This window comes from Cervus canadensis, chromosome 1 (assembly GCF_019320065.1).
Source record: "Cervus canadensis isolate Bull #8, Minnesota chromosome 1, ASM1932006v1, whole genome shotgun sequence".
Taxonomy (NCBI): domain Eukaryota; kingdom Metazoa; phylum Chordata; class Mammalia; order Artiodactyla; family Cervidae; genus Cervus; species Cervus canadensis.
In genome coordinates this window covers 77,556,916-77,563,208 of record NC_057386.1, presented here as the reverse complement: position 1 = coordinate 77,563,208, position 6,293 = coordinate 77,556,916, and positions in this window count along the sequence as shown.

Genomic DNA, 6,293 nt, shown 5'->3' with positions numbered 1-6,293 from the left:
GTTCATCTTTCAGTGTCCTCTCTTTTTGCCTTTTCATACTGCTTGTGGGGTTCTCAAGGCAAGAATACTGAAGTGGTTTGCTATTCCCTTCTCCAGTGGACCACATTTTGTCAGAACTCTCCACCATGACCCATCCGTCTTGGGTGGCCCTACATGGCATGGCTTAGTTTCATTGAGTTAGACAAGGCTGTGGTCCATGTGGTCAGATTGGCTAGTTTTCTGTGGTTCTGGTTTCAATCTGTCTGTCCTCTGATGCCCTCTCTCAGTGCCTACTTGCTTACTGGGGTTTCTCTTACCTTGGACGTGGGGTATCTCCTCACGGCTGCCCCTCCTGACCTTGGACATGGGGTATCTCCTCTTGGATGCCACTCTTCACAGAGTGGTTCCCTGCAACCTATTCAAATTCAGCCTAACAAATAGTTATCAACTGTCAACTAACACTTTCACTTCATCTACTATATGCTCTGTTGGTAATCTGCTAAGTACAAAGAAGAATATGGGTTTCCCTGGTGACTTATATGGTAATGAATCTGCCTACAATGCAGGAGACTCAGGTTTGATCCCTGGGTTGGGAAGATCCCCTGAAGAAGAGAATGGCTACCCACTCCAGTATTCTTGCCTGGAGAATTCCAGGGACAGAGGAGCCTGGCAGGCTAAGGGGGTTGCAAAGAGTCCAACACAGCTGAATGACCAACACTACTTTTTTCATGAAGAATATAAAGAGATTTGCAAATTTGTGAATGTGGCCCCTTGCTTTCAATAAACTTACTCTACAGGATATACAAACAGTGCTCAGATGACAAGAGCAAGTATTGTAAGGCCAAGGCCACAAGCCAAGTCAGGATCCACCAGGTCAGTAGAAATGTGCCATCTTCACATGATTTGTACACATCTTACCTCGTATCTTATCTCATGACCTGAAAAAGCACTACCTCAGGAGAACATGTGCATGGTGTGAAACTACATTTGTAGATTTTCCAGAATAAACATCCCCAGTTCCTTCAATGATACATATATATTAATGCATTTGAGAAACACTGGGCCTCAGCAGTAAATAAAGAAGTCAATGGTGATGATGATGGTGATAATGGAACAAGGACAGTCCTTCTATGACATTCACAGTGGGAAGAAAGAAGGAAAAGAAACTCTGATGATGCAATGAGAGGTGGGCTATGACTAGGGCAACAAGTCCAGTTCAGGATCATTGTCCACACTGAGTTTGTCTGTGACCCTCTCAGAATGTGAGAAGAAAAAGAAAATGCAACAGAGAGACATCCTGAAATAGACACCACACTAGCATAAATTTTCTCTACTCTGTCATCTGAGTTTTGAAGACCTACCAGGAGTTGAGCAGGCAGAAGTGGCCAAAGAGCAGGAGCTCCCTGTGAAAGAAACAGGATGAGCAAAGCCTGATAGAACCTGTCACATCTGCTCTGGGTTCAGCAGAGCCGTCAGCCTCCAGGCCACCATTTAATCAACTTTCATCCACTTCTCAACCCTTGAGGATACCGCCACCACTACCACACAATGAGTCTATTCTCCATGACCTCCAGGTTACCCAATACTGGGTCCCTATCCTTGTATTACTGAAGGATCCTTGTATTGTGGAAAATTCTGAAAGAGATGGGAATACCAGACCACCTGACCTGCTCTTGAGAAACCTATATGCAGGTCAGGAAGCAACAGTTAGAACTGTACACGGAACAACAGACTGGTTCCAAATAGGAAAAGGACTACGTCAAGGCTGTATATTGTCACCTTGCTTATTTAACTTAAATGCTGAGTATATCATGAGAAACGCTGGGCTGGATGAAGAACAAGCTGGAAACAAGATTGCCAGGAGAAATATCAATAACCTCAGATATGCAGATGACACCAGCCTTATGGCAGAAAGTGAAGAGAAATTGAAGAGCCTCTTGATGAAAGTGAAAGAGGAGAGTGAAAACGTTGGCTTAAAGCTTAACATTTAGAAAACTAAGATCATGGCATCTGGTCCCATCACTTCATGGGAAATAGATGAGGAAACAGTGGAAACAGAATCAGACTTTATTTTGGGGGGCTCCAAAATCACTGCAGATGGTGATTGCAGCCATGAAATTAAAAGACACTTACTCCTTGGAAGGAAAGTTATGACCAACCTAGATAGCATCTTAAAAAGCAGAGACATTACTTTGCCAACAAAGGTCCATCTAGTCAAAGCTATGGTTTTTCCAGTGGTCATGTATGGATGTGAGAGTTGGACTGTGAAGAAAGCTAAGCACTGAAGAATTGATGCTTTTGAACTGTGGTGTTGGAGAAGACTCTTGAGAGTCCCTTGGACTGCAAGGAGATCCAACCAGTCCATCCTAAAGGAGATCAGTCCTGGGTGTTCATTGGAAGGACTGAATCTGAAGCTGAAACTCTAATACTTTGGCCACCTCATGCGAAGAGTTGACTCATTGGAAAAGACCCTGCTGCTGGTACGGATTGGGGACAGGGGGAGAAGGGAACGACAGAGGATGAGATGGCTGGATGGCATCACCGACTCGATGAACATGAGTTTGAGTAAACTTTGGGAGTTGGTGATGGACAGGGAGGCCTGGCGTGCTGCGATTCACGGGGTTACAAAGAGTCGGACATGACTGAGTGACTGAACTGAACTAATCCTTGTATTTCTTGTGTTTCTAATGCATACTCTCTTGAAATTTTGCTTTCTGTCTCCTTGGCAATCCCTTAATCTCTTTTGCAAACAGTCCTGTTGCTACTCTCTATGTGTATCATATCAATGCTGTTGTTTCTAGCGTCTATATCTGACCCCTATTCTTTCCTCACTTACACAAATCATCCAAGTGCAGAGGAACAGTCCTGCCTCTGCCCTTGGAAATGTATCACAGGCCAATTCTGGGGCTCCAGACCCATAAAGCCAACTGCCAATTGAATATTAATAGAGATTTTCCCATGAAGGCATGAAATTAAAAGACACTTGCTCCTTGGAAGAAAATATATGACAAACCTATATAGCATATTAAAAGCAGAGACATTGCTTTTCCAGCAAACATCTGTATAGGCAAAGCTATGGTGTTTCCAGTAGTTATATACAGATTACGGACACGAGAGTTGGATCGTAAACTATACTGAGAGCTAAAGAACTGATGCCTTTGAATTGTGATGCTGGAGAAGACTCTTGAGAATCCCTTGGACACAAGGAGATCAAACCAGTCACTCCTAATGGCAATCAACCATGAATATTCATTGGAAAGAATGGTGCTGAATCTCCAATACTTTGTCTACTTGATGAAAAGTGCCGACTCATTGGAAAAGACACTGATGCTGGAAAAGACTGAAGCAAAAGGAGAACAGGGTGGCAGACGATGAGACAGTTAGATAGCATCACTGACTCAATGAACACGAATCTGAGCAAACTATGGGAGATAGTGGAGGACAGAGGAGTCTGACATGGTACAGTCCATGGGATGGTAGAGTCAGACACGACTTAGTGACTGAACAACAATGAGATCTTCCCAAGGAAACTCAAACTGGACCTATTCCTCAAACATGTTCCTCCTCCTCAGTCTTCTCTCTCATTAAATTATAACTTACCAAGTCAAACTGATAAGGATTATGGAAATCAAACTGGACTCCTCCCACCACCTTCCTCGTCCCCAAGCAAAATTCTATTGATGTCAGTTCCTTAGTAACTCGAGAATCTGACACCATCTTTCTATATTTACTGCCTCAGTTCAGGTCCTTATAACTTTTCACCTGGACAACTGTTATCAGTCATTTCTCTGGCTTGACCTATCACTTCCAATTCATCTTCCAAACTGAAGCCGGAGTGATCATTCTAAATTACATTATTAATCATCTCACCTACTGAAGCCCTTCCCTGCTTCTCAGTGCTTCAAGGATGAAGTTAATCCCCTTTCTTTGGCCAACAGTGGCCCCAGTCTACTTCTAGCATTATCTTATGCCATTCACACATATACACACACTCCATTCCAGACACACCAAATTACTTCCTACTCCCAAGTGCACCCATATCTTCTGTATCACTATTTTTCCATGTGTTTTTGCCTCTCCATGAAAACCATTCTCTCCTTCTGTCTCAACCTGGTCCACTACTTTTATCCATCAAGAATATACCAAGGATTAACCTCTTTTCTGTGCTGTCTCCCCACATTGGGCCCCATGTAGCTTGTTATTGGCCTACATGTCAGTTGCCCTGACTAGACTTTCTTTAACCAGCAGATAATCTTCATTATTAATACATGCCTAGCACAGTAACTGGCACATATCAGGCACTCAATAAGTGCTTGATGAACAAAGATGCCATTTTTCATCAACATGGTTTCCAGACTCTTGCTTCCCCTTCTTGTAGCTCACTGGATGTTTTGTAATCTCATTATGAATATGGGGTGATTAGAACTAAGCATAATATTACACAGTAGTTCAGCCAGCAGCATTAGCCAACCCTCTGTGGTTCAATATTTCGGGAACCACAATGCAAGGCTCACACCTAATAAAAGGCTCATCAAATAAAATGGTTGGTTCCCTTCTGTTTGGCTCATGCCTTTTGGTAATCAATTTATGAAATTCATTTTTCAACTCTCTTCTTCATTGCCTGTTTTTCTTTGTCAGTTTGATACTTTTATATTGGACCATTAGTAAACCCTATTAATTTAGACCCATAATTCTATCTTGGATTCTGAAGATCTCATTCAGTATGGTATTGCTGATCTCAGTTGAATACATTAGCATATTAGGTAAGAATTTATTTTATGTGTTAATCCAAGTTGTTAGAAAAAGCAACAAAAAAACTAGGAATGAAATCTTGAAGTATGCCACTAAAAACTGTCTCCAGATTAACACTAATCAACTAATCCTCATTCTTGGGGTAAATTTTTTTAACTGCCTGGTTACAGTCCATATTCATGAGGTATCCTGAAAAGCCCCACAGAATGATTTGTTGTGGTATGTAACTGATCTAAGTCTATCAAACAGTATTCAGGGTTAGTTTAACATGACTTGTTTTGGGTGAACACATGTATCCTTTCAAATACATCTATAAAACTATTTGGCAATTAACATCAAGCTACCAATAGATGCTTTGAGGACCCACATCTTTCCATTTTCTCAAAGTCAGCATATTTTCTATCTTCTGGTGCCCCTCCTCCAGGGTTACCAATAGTGTGTTCAATCACACTTCTTCATGAACTCTTCATTTCTTCATGAATTCTCTGCATCATGGGAAGTGGGTTCCCCTAAAGCCTTAACTCACTTAATACAAATAGAGCTTCTCTCACTATTTCTTGAGTTATCTCTTTCCAATATTTCCCTACCCTTCCAGTTTTAAAATCAATCACCTTCATGGAAAGGAGAGGAGAAAATTCAGAATTATACAGTTGTGCATTCTCCTTGGTCATCAGACCAACACTGTAGTATTTGCCCCAGGCATTCTGGCTGCTCCACCACAGTATCCTTGCTCCAGGCAAAGCAGAACAGTCAGTCCATTAGTGAGAGGTCTGGATGAACCAAACATTCTGATTCGGGTTAAATTGGAGCAGCTTTCTCATTTGGTCCTGTTGTATAAACTTTATTTAGAATTGCTCTATGTCTTTCCGAAGCTCAGCATTCCTAACTGCATGAGCAGTTTCTTAGCATTCTTTTCTTTCAGTTGTTGGTTCATAAACCCTCCTTCCATCTTTTGTCCTGTCCTTTTAAAGAAAGGATCTATCTTATACTTTTTTCCAATTCCATCAGTCTGTATTACTATGAATCCAGCAGGTTTCATTCACATTTTCTCCTCGGCCTAACCTGGTAATTTATCAAACATGCATTAGGCATCTTCCTCCACACATTTTCCCAGCTGCTACAAATTTCACTTCCTGTAACTACTAGCACATGCTAAAAACTATACTTATTTATACAAGCTGTGCAGAATTTCTCACCCTGCTCAGACAGGTCCCTGACCTAGGAATCTGAAAAACAACAACAACAAAAAAAAAAAAAAGCATGCTCTAAACAACTTGTTCTAGGTCATTATTTTTCATCTAAACTTAGAGCCCCTCCTTGACCCCAAATTGTGCTCCATATCCTATAAGCTCTCTGTACTTTAACTGCCACAAAATATTACAGACATCTGATCTTGAGATCAAAAAAGTATAAGACTAATGTTCACAGCATAGCAAAAGGAGTTTTCTTAATCCTCCCCAAAAAGCTAATGTACGGACTTTTTTTTTTTTTTTTTTTAATCCAAGATGCCATCTGGGGCCATTCAGCGCTGTGGACAAGGATAAAATAGGATAAACTGGGCT